The sequence below is a fragment of the Denticeps clupeoides genome, chromosome 1 (assembly GCF_900700375.1).
Source record: "Denticeps clupeoides chromosome 1, fDenClu1.1, whole genome shotgun sequence".
Lineage (NCBI taxonomy): Eukaryota > Metazoa > Chordata > Actinopteri > Clupeiformes > Denticipitidae > Denticeps > Denticeps clupeoides.
In genome coordinates, this window is record NC_041707.1 from 9,016,161 (window position 1) to 9,039,363 (window position 23,203).

Below are 23,203 nucleotides of genomic sequence, written 5' to 3' on the forward strand. Positions count from 1 at the left end.
AGAGAGAGAGAGAGAGAGAGAAAACTGCTGGGTCTGGATCTCAATGGGAGGTAAAGCCCAATCATTTATAAAAGGTAAATGCTGTCAGGATGCGGGGCGTTTAAAGGCGCGGCGCCGCAGGTGTGATTTATGAGCGGTTGCGGGGTTATAAATCACACGCCTTTGTTTCCAGCGGCTGCCGCGTCAGAGCGCCTTTCCCCCCCATTCCCTCACAGCGCGTTAGAAGAAAGACGGAGTGCGGCAGCGCGGCCGCACCTCCTTGGGCGGGTGGCGGGGGGCGCTGACGGGGAGAGACGGAGAGAGCTTCTCCAGATGAGGCCTGCCGGTCTGCCCCGGCACTCTGCGGCTCTCAGCCGTCCAAGACAAACTCGCAGCGAGACGAAGGGCCCCGGGTCACCCCGCCATGTGCGCAGCGTTCATTTGTCTCTTTCCTCGTCTTCCTGCAGCCGAAATTGAGATTGATCTTCCGCTCGAGAAGCCATATGGAAAAATGATGCAGAAGATCGTATGCGATTTCTGTCTCAGACGGATGCAGCGGGAATGAAAAGGGCCTAATTTTGCAGCTGAGTGGCGCTGGAGCACTCGAGGTTGACACGACTCCTCCGCGTGGCGCGAAGCGTTGATTAAGGAACCACCGACTCATTTTAGGTGTCATTATGAGCGCCCCCTCTATCAAGGCCTCCTTGTGCAACCCGGGATTCTTCTCCTCCGTCTTGTGCCAATCAGGACTTCATTCCGCGGCGCTTCAAGGACCGAGCCGCATGAAGACGCCACTTGTGTCGAGGAGGCCCGTGTGTAGGAGTGCCCGCGTCACCGCCGGGTCACCCCGCTTCTTGTAACGCGCATGATGGACATTGCAGGCATTCTCCGGCTGCTGGTTTGTATTGTGTCAGAGCGGCGCGGGCCGTTGTGGTTGGCTGGGTATGGGTGTCCTTTCATGGCCTTCATTGCTGGGGTGTGAGGGGTCCTTCGGGGTGAAAACTGTCAGCGCGTGAGGGACACACTCGGCCCTTTGTTCACATCAATAGGACATAGAGCTCGGTTTTGCTGAGCTCAACCTAATCACTGTGCCATTAAGGTTGCTCTTGTGCAGCCGGGCTGCATGTCATTAAACAGCTGAACAAAGTGCTAGAATTGACTGCAATTTTTGTAATATTGGATGGCCATTGAGAAAAGGTATTAGGTATGTGATATATTGACCAATTAATGTAAAAAATCAGCCACAACATTAAAACCACTAAGTTGATTTATTTTTGGATTGGACACCATGCAACTGTAAATGTCATGATCCAGTCCGGCAGGGGTTACTCCGGGTCCGGAGTTCGGACCGGAGTTTCATGTTCGTCATGTGCAATGTTTCCCAATCGTGTTCACCTGTGTATGAGTGTATAAATCTATCCTGTTCGTGTCTGTTCGCCATCGGGTCATTGTCTGGTGATGTATTAAACCCCTGTCTCGTGACGATGTGTGACGTCGTTCTTCCTTGCCGTGTCCAGCCAACGTGACAGTAAAGGATCTGAGGGACTTTGCCAAGGACCACATTTTGATGCTAGACGACAAACAACCATTGAAGCATTTTCAGGGTGCTCATCGTTGAGGACTAGACTTCCAGGTCTGATTCCACAGAAGATCTGCTCTAGCAGATGAAATGACTTAAAAAGCACGCGAGAGTCGTAACTGGATCATGGGGCAGTAGAACAAGGTGTCCTGGTGTGATGAAGCACATTTTGTTTTTGATGCTATCGAGTTGTGCCTGTTGAATTGCCTGATGTAGTGGTTTCTTTCATGTGCCATGGTGAGTTCTTGTGGAGTCCTTGACTCCATAAGTTAGAGCTGTTTTGACTGTGAAAGTGGGACCTACACAATATTATGCAGGGGTCTTAGGATGGCTGAACATGGCGAGGAAGAAGGACGCATACGCACAACGTCACGAGACAGGGGTGTAATACATGGCAGACAAGACAAGGGAAACATCACCAAACAATGACCCGACGGCAAACAGACACAAATAGGGCAGCTTTATACAATTATACACAGGTGAACACGATCAGGAAACATAACACAGGACCAACATTAAACTCCTGTCCGAACTCCGGACCTGGAGTAACCTCTGCCAGACCGGCTCATGACAAGGGGGTTATGAAATGAATCTGCAGAAAGACCAGATAAATTACAGCACAGGTTTTACACTAAGGTGCAAGAACATTTATAAATGTTTTGAAAATGTAAGATTGATTTATTCATTGATTTGGGGGACAGATATTGCAATTTCTCTCACACAGCTACATGAATGTCTGTTTACATCAGATCATAAGATTTGGCTTCAAAAAATTGTCACACTCCGAGGTTGCAACCACAATCACACTCGGGAAGTCACATTAGTTTGTGGGCATTATGTGTTATGGTATTTTAGCACACAGATTCCACACCCTGAACTGACATACCATGGCCTAGGGAAAGACACTGATAGTGTATGGTTGTGTGTGTGAGTGTTAGCCATTGATCGGTTATCAGCCTTTTTGAATTTTGTATCTGATGTTTAATAATTTGTTTATATTTTTTAAATCTCATTGTGAACAAAATAGAATATATTTTTAATAATGTTCTCTTTGACTCAGATTGGTGACAAGTCATTAGTAATAGCCTGTAAACGGTGGTTGCTCTGGTGAGTGATTAAGCAATCTTACAATTTATTTCTCACAGTGATTTACATGAGAAATTTTTCTTTATTTAGCGATAGCAGTATATAAACGTGTCCCGTATGTTTGAATTTGTGTGTGTGCAGGGAGAGTACACGGCTCTGGATAAGCCAGTGATGTCTCCTCCCTCTCCCACGCCTGGCCTAATGAGTCCGCTGTCTCTGATGGCCTAATCACATCACCCTGCGCCTCCTCCAGATGAGGCGTGCCTTTCAAGAGCTTCTCGAGGTAGCCCTGCACGCCGGGTCATGCACCCACATGACCTGGACGTGTGTAGCTGGGAGGGATGAAGGCAGCCTGGCCTGCAGTGAGAGAACTCCTGGGATGAGGAACGTGGTGGAATACTTTGTTCCACATTGCCCTGGATAAATGGGTTACGTTCTCATTATGAGACATTATTTGTATTAACATCTGTTTTTGTTGAGGCAGCAAAATGATTGGTATTCAGATAAAACTATGTGGGTTTGATATGATAATGTGCATGACAATTGAATTTTTTGGCATGTTTATATTTTTTTCGCCCATGTTCTGTATTCATACAGGAATGGAGAAAATAATAAAAAAAAAACAAAAAAAAAAAAACACATTTATGCTTTTTACTATTTATGCTTTTTTTAAACAGTGTAATTCTAATGCCTTGTGACTACTTAGTGAAATAGTGTATATTTATTGTAAATGAATTTGTACAGTGCACTGTATATGCTGCTGAATTCAATTCTGCACATGCCCAGCCCCCATCTGAAATCCAGCACCCACTACTGCCCACAACAGAAGACCATCATAGTGATAGAACAGCCACGGATGCTGATGCAGTACAGGTAATTGCAACATAAATGGACTTTTGTACAGGATAGAGAAAAGTTTTCACATTCATGACAATCAAATTGTCTCTTTCACTCAGATTCGTAGGCTGGTCTTCCCGTCTTACAGGATTTAAAAAATGTATTCACATTTCCTCCTTGCATGTTACACGCCTACTTACAGCTATTTAGGGTACACCGTTCTCTTGCAACATGATTGACATTGACAAGTAGGTAAATCTACAAACTATCAGATTACTGATCACTGTGATATGTGGAGATTTTGAACAAATTTTATAGGAAAAATTCCACCCACATTCACAAGGAGTTCATCATCACCTTGTATGTATGTATCTTGCAGGGTAAACGCATTGTAAGCAGCAGTGCGTCTGCAGCGCAAATGGAGCTGTAACTACGTATACGTCCGGAATTGCTGCTGATATTTTGATTTCCCAGTGGGTCTCAACCCTGCCCTGAAACTGTGTTTTAAATTCCCCCGGGACGCCATTAATGCATTGCCTGCCAGCCTGATCCATATGTATGGTCATTGCTCCCGCCTGGGTGGAATTTGGCCTTTCAACCACCCCCCCCAACAAGACAGGAAGGAATAATAATAATAATAATAAGAGAAAAAGATATAACCCGAGACAGTGTAGCTGGCATTAGTATTCAATTACATTCATTTCGTTACATTTGTTATACATCTGCAAAAGCGACCGTGTTGTAAGCTATTGTCTTCCCCTACCAGCTGCTTCAGTGGCTGTCTTCTGTCTCCAGCTCAGCTGCTGTCACAGCCTCCTGTCAAACAGCTTGAAAGAAACATGGCACGTGATGGGCCACTGTATGTTTTATCCTCCGCAGTGCCTGGCAGCTGTCTGTCGCTCAGGTACTGCATGGAGATGAATGAATTCGAGGCGCGGGGAGCACCTCTCGCAGCATTGTAATGATCATGCAAACTCACGCTCGGCGGATGCTAATTGCTGCCTATATTACCACGCTGAATGGTGTCTAGACAATGCAATTAAGAAATAATCTCCAAAAATGGTTATGAGTACTATTAACCTCCCGTGCAAAAAAAACGGCGCTGCCGTTGTCAGGGTGTCATGAGTGGGTCTGCGGCGGCTCTACCGGGAGGTCTGGACCCCGAGCTTTCAGCGCTAATTTGTGGAAGGCAACCCCTGTTTTTTTTGGCCACTCAGCTGGAGCCGCCGCTCTCCCGTGATGCATTTTCTGGTTCGAAGTCTGCCCCCGAGTGGAAACGATCGAGGCCTTTTCATTTGCTGCGTCGCTTGACTCATGCGCTTTGCCAGCAGGGAATCTTTCACCGGGAGCACTTATTTACAGCAACCGTTATAAAAAAAAAAGGAAGATTCATGCGCGAAGAGATAACGAAGGGACGGGAGCGAGCCCTGCCGATACGAGATAGGAGCCTCCCGTCGTTTCGCGGCCTCATTGTTTCAATTTAGCGCGGCGCATGACGCTCAGTCATTTTCTGGAACAAATTACGTGTCCAACTCGTGTCACAATACATCAGTCACATTAGGGCACATAATGAAGCCAGGCCACTCTGGAAGGAGGAGTAAGTCGGCTGGAGTCAGGTCAGCAGCGCTCATCTTGAAACCAAGCATAAAATTTAATTATAGCCCATGTTTTGGGGGGGATGTACCCTTTCATTTAACATGAGAGCCCTTCTTCCTGCTCTGCAATTGGAAATGCATTGTTCCAGTAGCAGAGAACAGATTCCCTGAACGTGTTCTACCTTTCTGCTGTATTATATCACAGTGGAAAAGCAAATAAACCGTTTTATGACTGTTTATTGGTTTTAATTCTTTTTCTATGAACCAACATCAATATGCAGACAAATCAAATCTGTTCCTTTTCATTTCTGACAAGCAATAATATTATTATTTATAGTTATCAATATAAAATGTATTTCTCTTTGAACTCACATCGGGAGCTGGAGAGACTTTGAAGAGAAAAGAAAAGAATCAATGAGGATGCTTCAGCCGGAGAAATTAATTACGTGGAAAGTCTTTTGAGACAAAGTGGCTTGATGAAAATCAATTTGGCTTTTTAAATCTCACTTTTGAAATTCCCCATTTTCATATCTTGAGTGAAGGCTGTGTGGAGTGCTGTTGATATATTCAGAGTTGTGCTCGAATTTGAAAAAGGGATTTCAAAGATAAGGTCAAGAACCAAACAAGAAAAAAAAAATTTGGATATAAACCACCTGAGAAAATGTACGCCTTTCCACTTCAATTTGCCTCTCGTGCCAGTTATTGTCCTGTTATGTTTGAAACAGGAATTGAAAATCCAAATGCTATTTAAGTCAACAGTGAAGGCCATGTGTGTCCAGACTATGTAGTATTATGTATACCTTTAAAACAGTACATACATTTATTATTAAAAAAAGATTTATAGGATCATGTGCTTGTCTAAAAGGGGGCGTTTCGAAGGAAAAAATGTTTCAAAGAGAGTTAGAAATAGTGGAAGCAGGCAAGCAACAAAGAAAACCAGTGCATACATATAGTAATACACCCATGCAATATAAATAAACTCATGTTTTGGTGTGGCGAGGTTGCCCGTTGCAGCGTTGAGCTGTGAGAAGTAATTCCACCGCCCTTGTAATGAGTAAATCTTTTGTTTGTACTGCTGGTAGCTCTGTGGAGCCCGGCGATTAAATCCGAAATTCATCTCCATCCAACAACACGAGCATAATCAATTTTGATTAGTCTAAAGCGCTGCTGATATCGTGTCTGTCTCCTTCATCTACCTTCAACGCGGCCATTAGCCTCGTGAGCACATCCAATATGTTTCACTCAGAATGTGTCAGAATGTTTTTCTGTGCTTGTTTAAATATTGCGGATATTTTAGTCGCACTTCTTATAGATTAAGCAGGTGACCTGTTCTAGTGTGAGTTGGTGTAAAGTCTTGTCTGGCGCTGAAGCTACATGGAGACTCCATGCTCTGGTCTCCAGTGGTTGAACACGACAGCTATATATTAATAATATCCAGCCGATGTGCAGGAAAGGAAATGTCTGGGGACGTCCCTCTCTAGCTACCTGTGTCCATCTTTCTCTGTCTTTCTCCGCCCCGGACCGCATCCCTAAACTGCTCCTTTAAACGCAACGCCGGCACAAAGGGAGCCATCATATCCACTTAAAACAGAGGGGATTCATCAGGCCTGTCTGCTGCGTTGCCACTGTTGGATTCTGGGAGACCAAATTACACCCAGAGTGCATGGCTCGAGGTGCAGAAAATAAATGGGTCTCCATATAATGGCTGGTGCCCTCTGGGTAATATTCCTGTGGGAGAGGGAATATGTGCGAAATTTCCTGCCTTATTAATGCATACATTTCCCCCTCCTCTCTCTCCTCTCCCTCTGCTCACACGGCCATGCCCTCTGCCTTTGCATCTCTCTGCTTTTCTCGCTTTTTCTGGTTCTCTCCGCTCTCCCCACGCCGGCACCTTCCACCTACGTGGTACAGATGGTTTCATTTTATAAGGGATAAAACCACATTTGGCGGAACTGATTAGACAGAGAACAACATCCCCATCTGCCATTTATTCCAATATAAAATTGCCCGGGCAGATGCTGACATCTCTGGACATGATTGATTCACCCCTGACTGGCAGCAGGGGATCCTCGCCGGGCGCAGCTGCCCGCGCCAGACGCGGCGTCGCTTTTACGGGAGCCGGCCGCAATCAGCGCCGGCCCTGATTGGACCTGGGCAGGTGAGCGCAGGACACTTTAATCACGACTGGGGCTGGGCCTGATAATTCCACTTTTGTCTGTGTGTGTGTGTGTGTGTGTGTGTGTGATGTCTGGTCCCACACCAGTGCTCAAATCCCTCCAGTTCTTGTTGTTTCCCGCAGTTGGTTGTAATTTATTCTCTGGAAATGGAGTTTATTCTTTTTTCATGCACGAGCGTCGGCCTGCGCGTTGAGCGTTTCTTTTTCATTTCACTACAACGCAATGAAATGGGCAACATTTTACGATCGCCCTGACACCAATTTACCCGGGAACATTCTTCCCGCATAGTCGCGGCCCCCCTTGCTGAGTTTGCGCACGTCTTGTAAACATCCAAGCGGTTTAAGATCCACTCCTTAAATGCCTGAGTGGCTAGCAAAGCCGAGGATGGCCTGAGTGTTTGAGCACAAATACGATAAAAACCGCTGAGCTGGGCCGTTCTGAGCAGGCGGTAATGGGTCTCAGCTCATATGCTTTTTGGGATGAAATCAGAATATTGAGGTGACGTCTGTGGGAGATGGATTTCACCCTGGAACCTGGGCGATAATGGAGCCGGCGGAGGTGTGCAGATCGTTCGGAGGAGGTCCACTCCCCGGAGGTGCTTGAGCTATTAGGCTGTAGGAGACCTCATCATCTTTCTTCTTTTCCACTTATATCGGGGGACGGCAGAGCCGAAAGGAAACAAAACAACTTCCCCACATAAAATTTGGCCTAAAGTACGTTATTTTTCTTTTTGAATTGATAACTGCATGGGGTGTTTCAAGTTCCTGCATCTGCAGGCATTGCCACCATACAGGCCAGCCTTAAATAAAACAACCGAAATCATTCTTATCAGCTGCAGGGTTATTTGTTAAGGCAACATATCAAGTCATTTAAATTTGCATATTAATTGGATTTCGTGGGCGCTACTGTAAGGTGAAGGATTTAAGCGCAGCGTCCACAGGGAGCTTCACCTGCACCGCAGAGCAGAAATCCGATTTTGCAGGCAAATTGCTTTAACTTGAGGAGCAATCGCACGAAAATCAGCCCACACATCTCCGGGTCCGCAGGGCAGGCAGAGACCCTCGCAGAAATCAAACTCATAATTGCGTAGGCTCGCACCTTCATCTACCCTTATTGTGTAATTTTACCTTCACGACAAAGAAAATACTTTGTACTGTTTCGGGGGAGCGCCCCCCTCCTACTTGGAATTCGGCACGTTCTCCCTCAGATGTGTTGCTCCGTTTAGTTCATAGTGTTATTGTGCTAACAGCCAAAAACTCAATTTCATTGACCAAGTTAGTTAACAATGGCAAGAGCAAACCTGATTGGTGCATTGATTTTTGCCGTCATTTTGCATGTAGTCTTTTAAGAGTGAAATGTAGTAGATATAAGATATAAGAACATTATATTGCACATATTTGCCCAGCAGAGCGCAATTGTACGCCATCTTCAGCCCGAAAAGTAATTTGTAAAAAATAAAAAAAAAAATCGTTTAATTCTGCCAATGCTATCTTTAATTAATGCATGTTGAGGTGCCCTCAAGAATTTATCAATTTCACGGAATACATGACAGATAAAATTTGCATTGTAAGATGCACTGGCATTAGCCGGTAAAGCGACTCTTTGTGTCCCCTGGGACTCAGATTTCCTGGCCGGCAGCTAGTTTTAATTGGCCCGGCCACTTTCAACACTTTCCTTCCCTGCAGATGAGGGGGTGATGAGGGATTTCTGTGTTCAGGCTGTTGTGTGCGATTGACCGGTACAGCCCCTCGGCCAGTCTAATGCAGCCCCCTCGCCTTTATAGTGAGGATAATAAGTGAGAAGAGTCCAGGAATAAGACTGGTTTTCATTATTGCTCTCCTGCTTCTGGCTGCTCCCCTCTGGGATCCACAGCCCATCCGATCAGAACGTCCCCGCGCTCTCTGGCTCAAGCGGCGTCCTGGTGTTCCTTCACACATTTAAAGAATGCGTTGGCGCGGAGTTGGGGGATCGAGGAGGCGCACTGCAGGCGCTCAGGCAGGGCCAGGCACGTGACCGAACCCGGAGAAACGCTCATCTGCAGATGCAATTAAGCTAAATGGGATTAAGCCTATCGCATTTCAGCCAGCTCGGGGCCTCGCTGCCACCTGGGAGTGGGGGTGGCATCCACAGGAGGTTGACGCAGAACAAGGGGGTCTCCAGCAGAGTCTTTAGTAAACCGAACTAAACTGCAGCAGCATGGCTAATAGGATAGTGCTTAAAATAAGCAAGTGCATAGCTTGTGCATATATAGCGGATTTAGGTCGGACCGTGAGATTGATATCGCCCCTTGCACTGTGACACCGTGACATTTCATGCTGTCTAGGGACCGTTCAGAAAACATGTACGCTGTCAATTCAAACTAAGTGTCAATACGAACTAAAAACGGGGAAATTCGACATTTCTGCATCATGTGAGTTTCTCATAAATTTCCCATTTTCTCCAATGTGGTTGTAAGGGAAAATACTAATGCCATAATGCAATGAGCTAATGCAGCTGATGCGACAGAACTAATGGTCTGACCTGACCTGGGACATTCCAACGGTGGTGAACCGTTAGCACAATGCATTGGTCTATATGCCCGTGTCATATGACTGTTTACTTTCAACCACATGGTTGTGATTTAAGCTCCTTGCTTATAATAGAAATTAGTTAGTGGTGATTCCACGTCTGTGTCTGGAACAAATATGTCACTTTTTCTTTTCGTGTTCACTTTCGGAAAGCTTATCAAGTTGTACTTGATAAGATGCTGAAGAACACAGCGCATCACATGGCTATGTGAAGATAAGATTTAATTTATGTGTTGCCCCTTTAACTTAATCCATTCATATCTCTGTAACAGATTTATGAGCTTTCCAGACACTAAACCAGTAGAAGATTACCAGTAATAATACACTGCTGGGATGGGAATACATATTTATGGGTTGCTCCGGCAACATAATGCTAGAATGGTGGATCTGTGCTGGGAAACTGTGGCTTTGCTGCGGTATATGAAAAATAAGGCACAAAATCACTCTGGATTCCTTCCGTGTCCGTTCAGTATCTGTGGACCGCATGGCCATGCATCTCCGCTCACTGCTCTGTTAATCAAAAAAAGGAGAAGCTCACCTCTGTCCTTCCTGGTGCCATCTGTGTTGGGACAGGCCGGCCTGTTTCCCACACATCCACTGCTGTCATTGTTCCCTGGCCGGGTAAATACAGCGCCTTCTACAGCTGTTCAAATGCTGCACAACTTCCTATCCCATTGACCAGTCACATTCACCTCGCGCTGCGGTCTCCTGACTCAAACAAGGAAGTGGCCATGGGAACACTTTCTTCCTCTTTTCCCCCACCAAACGATTTGCTGTGCAGTATAAATGGAGGATTTTTCTATGCAGCCTCATCTTGTTGAGTTAGTGTGGCGAACAAAGGCCCCTCATTTGTCTCTGCAATTCTCTCACAGCAGGAGCCCTAATATTCAACACTTAAGGGCTTTTTTCATTATCTTTCGACCGGACTGCTGGTAATTATATATTCTCGCCCCAGTCATTAAAAAAAACACACTGCCACCCCAGGGATGGGGCATTTAGAATCATCCAGAGAGCGTGGAAAAGAGAGTGTTAACCAGGGAGCCCCACGGTTTGTCATCGTGAGCAAATAAAGGTCTCAGTGCGACCGAATGTCTCTTAATGATGAGGAATTAAAAACCCAGTGTGGACCGCAGCGAGGGGATGGTACGTTTCTGACAGGGAGGCCGCAGAACTGGGCTAACGCTGAGCTGCGATCTGATATGGCCCATTAATTATTGAATGTGCTGACTTTAAGACGAACGCCACAGTCCTAAAGACTCCCATGCGGCCGGTCAGTCGAGACGGAAGGGCACCCAGCACGATGGAGTGATACGGCCTGAGATGCACAGCGATCTCACAGTACATCATAACCCATGAAACTGAGGAGTTAATTAGCATTTTATCGATGCCATTTTGGAGTTGTTTCTGTTAATATTGCAATGATGAAAATGAATGTATTTTTGATTGGACTGCTATCAATACAGTATTTCTATACTTTGCAATATAAAAAGTATGAAAAGCTTCCATGGGCAATCAGGATATTTTACCTTTTGAACAAAATGTCCTCCTACCTTACCTCTGTACAGTACGTGCAATATCCATGTTTTCTCATTTCACCATATACCATAAATGCTATTACTTTCACTCTCTATCCCAACTCCTTTTTTATTTAATAATTCATTCACACTAGTACAACAACATGTGCAGTTATTTCAGAATTGCTTGTACCATGAAGCTAATATTCATTTGAAAATGCTACAATTATGGAGAGATGGACGGTTGACTGAAGCCGGCATTGCTAAATGGGCGTATCCCCTGTGCAGTGTGATTGACAGTAGTCAATCATATGTGGCCTAAGAGACTAGTACAGGAAATATTGAGAGTGTTTTTTCTTTTCTTATGTTTTTTTTTTCACAATTCGGGGCGTGGGGGGGGGGTTCAAGGCAGGCAACCAGCTGGGTGTTTGCATATGTGTGACACGAGAAGAAAAGAGACAGTGTGCAGTTTTTTTTTTTTTCTCATTCAGCTGGACTGCTTACAATCTGTGACGTTTGTGTGGTCAGCTGTTCCCCTGAGAGGAAAGCTGGGTGCATTGTGGGTAGGACGAGGGGGCCTGGGTTCCGCCTGGAACACCTGCACACCCTCATTAGAGCCGGGCCACGATACGCAGAGGGACGTGCGATCGGTTTATACCTCCCACCGACTAAATCATCAAAATATTTACGGCGGGTTTCTTAAAATACGCGCTGGTTAAGCCGCTTTCCTGTACAACCCACTTACGGGTTCCTCAAGGGCTGCGGTGTTTTATTTGGAGCGTCTCTGCTCCTTCCGTCAGCTGGCCCTAATAGAACGACAGCTCTATTTAACCAAATTCACTCATATTTTATTCATTATTCTCCATCATGATTTATTCAGCCTTATGTACTTTACAGCGTACTCAGTTACGCTTTTGCTTGTCAAATATTTTGCACATTTCCCAGCGGTGGGTGAAGAGTTTCTAATTTCCTGAGACTAAATAAAGATATTGTTTGCCACATATGTTAACATTTCCTCAAATTAGAGCACATGCATACATTATATGACGCTGCAGCACATGAACTAATGTGGATTTTTGGTGTAGAAGGTGGGTAAACTGGTATGCTACTGATGCCCAGTATCGTCCTCTGTGGATGCGATGATGGGAAGGCATCAAGCATAAGGCCAAATGGTGTTACGCAAGGATGGTGTTTTTGGTAGAATTTGCCCCCCCGATGCTCACGACTCACAGCAACAAGCAGGCGAGGCAAACGCTGGCATATCTGCATGCGGATGTCGCTGCTAATTAACGTGAAGAATATTAAGAGTCTCTCAAGGCCCGCAAGAAGAGGCCGGGGCCCCGCGAAAGGTTCTCAATTCTTCACTCGTCCAAACGGAAGGTTGCGAGGCGGCGGCGTCCTCTCCTAATGGGCCCCACCCTGTATCCCTCCCCCACCCGGAGAACGCGGAGGAGCTGGAGCAATGCTTCATCCTGAGGTAATGGCGGTCCCTGCAGATCTATGCAAATGCCAGGCGCTGCTCGGGCTGCGGTAAAAGATGGGAGCAATTAGACCTTACACTTAAAACAAGGAGAGTCAGGACCTTTAAATGGTGCGCCGCTCGCACGCGCGCGGCAGATCATATTTTATCTGGAGAACCGCCCACCGGGTCTGCCTGGCCCTCTGATTTATGTCCGTTGGAATGTTCATTATGGATTGCATTTGTGGGTTTTTATTTGCTTGAATATCAAAACCAAAGCAGTAAAATGTCCATTCAGTTAAATGTACTCAAGTGAGGATCTTTGGCTCTTAAAAGGCATTACAGACCTGCACATGTTCACACACCGGCCGCTTTATTAGAAACGCTTATACCAGTGGCCGTTTCCACGGTGTACAGTTATGAGCGGTTTGTCTGCAACCCCGTACATTAGGCTGCTGAGCCGACACCCGTAGCTTTACCAACTGTACCCTTTCCTCCTGACAGCTCCAGGCGCCTGTGAGGTTATCTTTGTTTTAAATCCCCACGCCTCGGATCCCAGGCCTTGGCTGCGGGGGGGACAAATAGGCGTGCTGTTTAGACTAGAGCGCCTGTTTTCTGGACCTTGTCGCTTCAGCCTTGAGTGGCTGGAATAGAGGGTGCCGGGCGGCCACGGCACCCTCGTTTCATCCAGAGGCCACAGGGAGTCACGGGAGAAGGCCGGCGAGGCTCCAGGGCCACAAAATCGCAAACCTGCTCCAAAATAGCCAGGCTTTCATGGCATACCTAGGGAAGGGGTCATTCCTTCTCCGTGGACTATATTTACAGCGCCGCTGCACACACTGCCATCATTCTCCCAGCCATGGCCCTGTTTTGAATAGGTGTCTGTCGCCTGTCCGCCTGCAGTGTATTTGTGTCTATTTTGGCAAGGACTTTCATGCACGTGATGGAAATGAGAAAGCCAAACCTTAGCTGACACTGTCACTGCTTCAGTTTTATTTTCTTTTTCCCCTGACTTGTCTCCCCTGACTCACTTCACTCAACACAAAACTTGTATTAAGGCAGCAAACTAACTGTATTTTCTGAATAAATTACATCCCTAAACTTTGCCAAATTAAATAGATTTTCTTGCCACTTTTTATGTAGAGCCCAACATCCAAAATGTTCAATTTTAATTATTATGAATATGTAATGTTAATTTGTGCGGAAGCATTACATTTCAACAGAACCCATAATTCCGAGAGGTAGTTAGTTAATGGTTTATTGAACTCAAATTTAATTTAAGCCCACCCGCCTTCATACACTAACGCTACAATTTACTGCAGATGATTACGTATTTCTTATTTTTCATTGCTGTGAAATGATTTGTGAAAAGTTTTAAATGAGAGAAATAGTGGGTACATTTTCACATCCACAATGAATGCCTGCACAGTCAGAAGCTGTGTGTGTGTAAGACAGAGAGAGAATTGTGTGGTTGTGGTTGCTAAGGGGATCCCTGAGGTGTTGTTGGGTCCTGGAGCTCATGGATAAGGAATCCATCTATGTTGTGCACAAACACACACACACACATACATTTTTATTGCATCCATTATATCTTTATTCCCTAATGCAGGAGGGTGTGGCATCCTGAAAAATGTCTTTGTGACGGGTATTAGGACACACAACCAGTATCTTTGGGGTCATGGCTACCACGTCTGCCAACCTGCACTTGGCTGAATGCGACACATTACATCCTAGCAGAACGTCGTGGCATCAAACTAGCGAGGGTCTTCATTGCTCATCGAGCCCCTGAGCAGAAACACTGTGATGAACACAGAAAAATGTGTATGTGCATCAATTTGTTCTGGTTGGCCGAATTGATGGGGCCGTCATGCGTCAAATGTAAAGGTCATCGCTGGGTGGTTCACAGGGAAATCTCCTGGAGACAATCCAGAGCCCTTATTTGAATAAGCAGCGCAGGGGGCTTATGGGTGGTGGCCTGCAGGGGTTTTTATACAGTCGACTGTTGTGTCTCCTCGCTGGGGAAGGTAAGGATCATGGATGTGTCTAAAGATTGCAACAACAACATAAAAAAGACATTCCAGAGATTGGGAATGCATGTTTACACACGCACACACAAAAAAATAATATTTTTTCAAATGGATATTATGATTTCTATTTTAAAAAATAAAATATTTCTGTATTGAATTAATCATTCTGAAATGATAAGACCATGAAAGAACACAGACACCGAGCTCCTGAAAAGTGTCACAGCATGGACATCGTGGCGGAGAGGGGTCTTCCGGGCTGGGGTGACCTTGCGGTTTGCCTGTTTGGAAATGATGGCTGTTGTGAGCATGACTGTTGTGAACACCGCACCTTTCAGGTCAGGGCTGTGGCCATGCACCCACCACCCTCCATACTTGCAGGGAAAGAGAGAAGGTGCAGATCGGGTCATCTCCAAATGAGCCCCCCCGCTTCCCGACCCTCCCCCCAGTTGTCTGTATGCCCTGGCGCTGCACTACCCTGCGCACTGTATAGATTAAGCTGAGAGCTGTCAGAACTAATTGAAAGGAAGTGGGCTGGCGGTTATTGGATTATTGCATGAGACATTGATACTCTGGGGGAGAAATCGTGGACCAGCCAGTGAGTGAATGAGTGATATTAATATGGGCGGCGGCATTTTGAAAGTGTTGGAGGCTGCATGTTTTTTTTGTGTGTGTGTATATTATATATATATTAGTTTTTTCGTTTGACAATATACAAAACACATGCTTTGATTTCATTTGAGTTTTATTGTTGCATTAAGCAATTGAATTGTACAATATTCAGCATTCTTCAGCATTCATTATTACAGTAATCCTGCTCATCATATTATGTGATAGAAATTCTCTTGCCATGTACTGTCTTCTATAGGTGGATCTAAGAATATATGTTGTTATAAATATCATCAGTAGGTCCTGAGAATGTCTGACAAATTCTGGATGGACGCAAATGCACCATTATCAAACAAGGGATTTACTGAAACCAAAAGACCAATACACAGAAACAGCAGGACACAACTATACAGGAAAACAAAGATACAAACAATCAGGAAATGGGGGCGATGTTATACAAGCACAAAAACAGAAGCTAGTCTACAGTGGTGTATGTATATGATTTAAAACTACAAAAAATGTACTTCCTTCAGTTCACTTAAAATGCTAATGAATCAAGTAAATTCCACTTTTTCTGTAACGGTTTCACATATTACAGTTTTCTTGCAGACATGTTCCTCTGGGAGATGTTAAGAGCATAATGTGATAAGACCACAAGAGGACAATCTGTTTTTTTCTGATTTTACTTCTATCTGCACTGGACCAGGTGAGGCTTCCTCCCATTTCACAACAACACATTAGAGCTAAATTGGTAGTATATAATAGCCCATGTTCAATCATGTCATTTTGTGTATTATAAAATGCCCTTTAAGCCACTGGAAGAGAGACTAGAGGGCAGACTGTGCACTATAACAAAATTTGAGGGGGGAAAATGGCAATTTGGATCCAGTACAGTAATAACATGATAAATTATGGCACATTTTCTTCAGGGGACATTGCTTGAGGAAATGTAGTAAAACACCCAAGGGAAGCAGGAGTCATCAATCACAACGCTGTGCTGGAACCATTGTGGTGGCCCTAAGGAACTGGTTGTGCACAGCAGCCAGCATCTAATAGCAACACAGAATGCAAGGCCCCCTCGGGGGCAGACCAAGCAGTCGCCTGCTAGGAAAACAGAGCAGGAGAGGGATCAAGGTTTGTTTTCTCCCCTGCATTTCTGGGTCATTATTTATTACTGCCAGACGGGTGAAATATCAACGTCCTTGGCCGCAGGATCTCCTTCCCGAATTGACAGATCTCATTATAAGATAAAAGTGACAAAGATAGCTCATAATGCTTCAGAGAAATGTAAAACCATTAGCAGGTCATTGTCATAGTTATAATGTGTCCTTTTAAGCAGCTTAGTGAACTGGTGGCGAAGTGTGATATAAGGATTAACCTATGAGGGAGTTTGCTGAGCAGTTGAGCTGGCATTGATGAAATTTCAACGTGCGGCGGTATCTTTCAGGGCTCTACAGTGGCACAATGCGACACTAGAGGGCTGGGATGGTGGGAGTTTGGGTGAGAAAGTTGGACCATATCATTCTTGCTATGCATATTTAAGACAGCAGTAAGCAAAAACTCAACACTGCTGGGACTTGGGTGTTTTGTGCCCTTTATTTTGTAAAGGACATATTTCAAGTCAGTGCCTCCATGATTTATGACATTAAAGCAGTACAGTAAATTTACTCTGCATAAAAAAATGCTTTCAAATAAAATGTGACAGAAGCCTTGTGTCATACAATGTACAAATGTACAAATAAAGTGAATGTAAAAGTAAATCCTTACCTGGCTATGGTTCCTTAGCAACATTAAATAGAATGTATGAATGCTGTTTTTGCTACGTTCATAAATAGTTTGATAGCTTGCAGTTATACAGGGTTTTATCACAACTAGGAAGGTTGATTTTTCTTTTTATATTATGTTATTTTTAATAATCAACTTCAATTTCATTTCAATCCAACTTTGCGTTGATCATTAGATGGCTCTGTTCATTAAGACCATCAGACAGATCAGGTTATTTATGAGCATTTTTTAAAGCAAATGTGAGCACACACTGACACTCTCTGCAGTCATTTATACAGATTTGTCAGTGCTGAGTGTTCCTGGGTTTAAATGCCTGTGATCATCAATTACCTAAACGCATCAATCATTAACTTAACTCTGAGCATGCCTTCAAATATCCTGATATGTCAAACGTTGTACGATAGCAGGTATGAAATCAGTGTAGGGGAGGGACCTGACTAGTGGTATATTCTTCTACGGTAAAAACAAATGCACTTGTTCTGCCATCGCGGCTGCCAGGACTGACATGTATATCAACATGCATATCAGCCACTATAGTCTTTCGCACTCTTCCAGGCAAATTTGGACAAGAATTTCAGACAAACTGAATGGGTTTCATTCAGTAATGAGCTTTTTTCAGCTACTTCACACACTAATGGCATCCAAAGTACCCAGCTTCTGGCCAAATGGCATCAGAGCTAAATCTGTAAACATTTGAGCATACTGCAAACTTTGTGAACATAAGTGCAAACTCTTGTTTTTATTTAATTTTATTTATTTATTTTGCACTGCGTTGGTATGCATATGACATGTTGATGCAATATCATTGCACTAATATAATTAGTGTAGTGCAATATGTAAAGAAATAACAGCCCTGGAAGGTAAGCAGATTTATTACTTTTTAAACGCATTTATGTTTTTCATGCTTCAATAGGTAAAATCAAATCACAATTTGATTACATTTTCATATGACCTTGACCTTAAAGGCTTCAGCAATCAATACAATGGCTATTAGCATCCAAGTAATTGCCACAGAAATAATTACTTCCCAGCCTTTTCGTCTTTCCACCATTTATTTACCCAGCAGATGGAGGAACTAAAGAGCTTGTATAGAAGATGGATTTGATTAATTAAAACCAAAGATGCAAATGTAGCTTTCTGTAATTACACTTTCTGATCATAATGGTTTTTCCACCCAATAAACATGCTGCCTTGTCTTTAGCAGAGCAGTGAAGATTGATAGAGTTTCAAGGTTTAAGTTGAGACCTTTAAAACTAAGGGTTTTCTCATAGACTTAAGGCTTCAATCATTATTTAATCATTTAGAGTAATTTTTTTTTTCTACCCTAGTGAAAATCATATTGATATCTTGAATATATTTGTTCTGCATGCTGGTTTCCAGGATTAGTTACCAAAGAGATCATTTGACTCAGATGGTGATTATGCCGTCTGCTTAATTACATTAAAAACTTCAGTTTATCTTTCCCTATTATCTTCAGCGCAAGAACATAAAAAGGAAGATTTGGTTATGTTAATAGAGCAGCTTTTCGTCCGTGGCAATGGGAGCACAGATTAAAGCCATTAGTGCCGTGAAAAATCTGCGTTTGTGCCCTGGTTTTCATGCAGCGCAGGCAAAGTGCACATTGTTTAATGGTATTGATCAAGGTCTGGTGAGCTCCGGGGCCTATTCTCATTATGCTGTCTTATTCCTGCTTTCTTGGGTAATGATGCCCACAGAGCAATTACCAAGACTCCCATTTGTAAAATCACCAGAAGAAACAATATGCAGGAGAACGTGACGCGTCTTAACGTCCCTTTAGGGTACAGCGGTGGAAACGTCTCGGGAATGGTCGAATAAGAGTACGGCATCATTAGGATCCATCATTTTGAACCACTAGTACACCTTGCCTGGTGTGTCGTGGACCTCAACCATTGCGGCTACTTCAAGCCTGGCCCCCCTCTCTCCTGCTCTCTCTTGACAAATGCTTTGTGTGAGAGAACCCAGTCAAGTGTATTCTTTGTTACAAATCTGCAACAGCTGGAGAGCCACAGAATGCATGTAAACTTTGTATATAATTTGGTGACAAGTCAGGCTTAATCACGCTTCACTCTGCCTGAAAGGGAAGAGGAACAGGAGAGCGGCATATGGGCGCTGAATAGCGAACAGGCAGCGGGCAGGCCGGCTCGCTGCTGTTGACGGGGATTAACACAGAGGCAGCAGGCAGCAGCGGAAAAGCTCCTCGGTCTTGGTGAACAAGCCGGGCCGGCAGGCGTCTTCAGAAAAACACCCCCTCAGTAACTGCCGGAAACGGGTCATTGTTACTGTATACTTGCTGGGATGGTAACCAAATGGATACTCCTCATCACTGTCATGGTTGTGAAAGAGCTCATTCCTAAATTCAGAGAAAAATTGTATCAAATCAGCATGATTTATTATGCAAATATTCATGCCAATGTCCTCATACTTGTTGGTTTGCTACCAAGACAGCATTGCATGTTGAGAATGTTTATTCCCTAAAACTTTTCACCTAAAAACGTGTGCATGCTTTACATTGGTCATCAGGGGACACAGGCATAAGGAAAGTGATGGCTTTTTTTACCCAATTTATAATTTAACCTTGCAATTTAATAGTGCAATAGTGCAAATTTGTCTTCCAGAATGGCCACATTTTATGAATATGGAAATTACTACTAGCCTACGAGGTACCGAAAAATTTCACAATGTGATTATCAGTTCTATTCTTTTTGCGGACTTTTTGTTGTTGTTGCAATTTTACATTTATTTTAAGGCAAAAGGTCGAATGTGTCTTTCAGCATGGCTACATATTTATCTGTATGGAAATTAGAAATGACAAATGTTGGTGAAAGCGAAGGGGGGGTGGGTTACGGTTGTAGTGCACATGGGAAAGGATTGTGAATACGGATAAACGTCACCCCCATGCAGGTCAGTTCTGAGGTGACTGTCTGCTCATAGGTCGTCTTTAGCATGCAAAATGCATTTGCATGAAGGTTCATGTTCAATATTCATGAGCCATCATGAGTTTGGATGTGGGGGTCTGTAATTGTCAGGTTGTTCCGTGATTGGTGCGAAACGTCCGTAACTTGGAAACACACACAACCCACCGCCACCGCTGATGAGTTCATGCTGAAATTTCACATGAAAGGTGGTTAACATCTTTTATTGTGTCATTGATCTCACAAATGGCCCGAGTAAGTGGTGACTCCATACGAGCCACATCTTTATTCTACAGCCCTTTATTCGCTGAAAGGAGGAGGCCGTTATTCATGAGTCCAAGCATTGATCTCCTGGGCCACACTGATACGTCCCTATATGAGGTGCTGCTACGGCTGTAACCGAGATCTCCTTCATCTCTGTGCTGGTGACTGCCCGGTTACAGAACAGAGTTGGATTTTTTAGACGTTTTTTGTGCTCGGTCCGGCGCTGGACACGCACGGCGTGCTGTGCTTCTGGCCGCCGAGCGGCCGCGTGTGTTAGTGAAGGGTCTGCCCGGCGCGGCAGCCTCGCCGCGTCCAGCTGGTCCACTCTGCTACCACAGCTGCAGGCGATGGCGGCCCAGAGAGAGGAGGCCGTTCCCCCTTGTTTACGATGCAACCAGCTGATACAGCATGTCAAGGGCAGTCAACACCAGTTGGCAAGGCAGCGTGCCGCTGCGCCGCCTGTCTCTGTCCTCTCGCCGGCCCATCTTTAATGTGTTCGCTTTCTTCGTTCTCTTGTAACGTGAGCGCCATCGAGCAGGATCTTCTCTGCGCATTAATCCAAATTTAAACTACACGAACCTACTTGCCACCGTTTGCATTTTGACTTTACTCTGCCACGAATGGCGTAGTGTAAAAATAAACGTGTAAAAGTTGAGTGGGGAGAAAACTAGAGAGAGCACACGGTGATAAGAATATGTGCGCGCCTCTCTGTTGTGATGCATTATATTTTCTCCTCAGGAACACATGGCAAGGTACTTACCACGCCATCTGGTAAAATTGCCGGGCTAAATCCATCCGCTGTTTAGTTGCTAAGGAAATGGATGTTTTTTTTTTTTTTTTTTCTTTTCTTTTTCCTGCGTTATAGCTCACCTGTCAAAGTTACAGGCCCAAATGTTCAATTGTCATCAATTGAGATGGGAAACTGAAGGTTGACCCATGAGACTGCGGTGTGCAACGCTCCCACAGGACTTCAGATGTCTCTTCATGCTGTTCCTCGCCTGGCACACGGTTGCTTTACCCCCCCATCCCCTACTGCCTTCAGATGAATTAACACCTTCCTTACCTGCTGATTTCAGGAAGAACACAGAACAACCTGCTCCCAAACTCTTTCCGGAACGTAACTGTAACATGCCGGTACTGTTTGCCTTCTTTGTGCAGTATTTGAATTGTATGCTGTCATCGCGAGAGGCGAGCGAACCGGCCGCGTCGGATATTTTGCATCTTCGGTGCCGGGCAAAGCCGAGAGGCTAGATAACGCGGGAGAGTGATGCAAACCCGGGGCCCAGGCCATTTGCACACCTTGCCACAAGTTATCCCATAGGCAGATTTACAGACAGGTGCAGAGTCAAGATAAATGTCTTTTGCCTACAACGGTAAAAAAACCAGTCACACCTGTGCCTGACTCATTCAGGGTCAAAGCCATGATTGTTCTGGCTCTCTTTATATTTGAGACACAACGACGCGGTGCATCTCGATGCGGAATACATTCGCGTGGAATACTTCATGTGAACCATTCCATTCATTCTATAGAGATATCATGCCATTGTATTTGTTGTACAATAGAACTGCAGCATTATGTACAGCCAGGTGACAAATGAAAGGAAAAAAGCTGAATAAATGAGTGTGTTGCATGTTTCCTTTCATGGTTAAGGTTGACTTGAAATGCAAATTGATACAAAGTGGTCATGAGTGATCACTTTTATCGTATAATAAAACGCTTGCATTGTGATGGGAGTGGAAAAGGAGCCCCAATCTATGGGAAACAAACGTCAAATAAATGATCGAAAATAAAAAGGGGACATTTTTTTGTAACAACAAATGAGACTGCATCAACCGAGAACAAAACACCAACTAAGGGAACAGGTTTTTGGAAGAACGGTGTCTGTCCCCACAGTAGGCAGAAACTTGGTAATGACAACTAGCATTTGAGCTTGCAGCCTCAGTTTATGACAGATTTTTTCCCTTAGCCCCTTAACACCTCTAGTCCATGTCCTCGTTTCATTTTGTTAAAGCATTAATAAAACATGGTTTTGAAAGAAATAAACTATTAAGTGGAGCTGTCTGTGGTGCTGATTCTTTTGTCACCAGAGCGCAGCATGCAATGGCAGAGCCAGTTTGAGCTGGTTTGGTATTATTGTAAAGGAGCTGGCCTGTGACACTGTCCAGGCCTATGATGAGATCCAGAGAGTGCCTCTTTGAGACAGGTCGTGACCCGATGAAGGCTGCTTTGTCCTAGGCATCTGCACAGGTGACACAAATGAAAGGTCACAGCGAGGGCAACGCTCCAGCCATAAATCAGTAGGGGAGCCTGGGACACTGTGTCCTCTGCTCCAGCATCCACTGCCCAAGGCCCTGCCCTAGATTCGGGGAAGCTATAAAATCATATTATCCCTCAAACACACACTCGCACACACACACACACACAGCCGCACAGTCCTGCTGCTCCTCAGTATGGCGAGGTGTTTCTGATTAAAGGTTAGGGACAGGAAAGTTACCTCTGAGGCGATTAGCTATGCTGCTTTTTCTAATTATTTAATTTTGCTGCTCAGAACTCGATATTTTCCACTTAATTCTAAATCTTGTTCTTAAAGGACATATTTGTATGACTTACTTATTCTCATTAGCGTCCCACAGAAAATGCAGATGTATTGTTGTTTCTCTATTTAAGAGATTATCATTAGAGTAAGACCAAATACATTCCAAACCAACTTTATTCATAGAACACTTTACAAAAACACTGGGCCAAAGTGGTAAGTGGCGTTGTTTTTTGACATTTGATCATTTAGATGTCGACT

General features: G+C 44.4%; 1 long non-coding RNA gene across 1 annotated transcript in view; it reads right to left on the bottom strand.

Moving 5' to 3' along the window:
- Positions 1–10,512, bottom strand: part of LOC114797813 (uncharacterized) — a 41,474-nt gene extending 30,962 nt beyond the window's left edge. The window contains exon 1 of the long non-coding RNA XR_003750986.1: positions 10,359–10,512. This is a non-coding gene — a long non-coding RNA (uncharacterized LOC114797813). The remainder of the gene's footprint in view (positions 1–10,358) is intronic.
- Between the last annotated feature and the right edge of the window lie 12,691 nt (positions 10,513–23,203).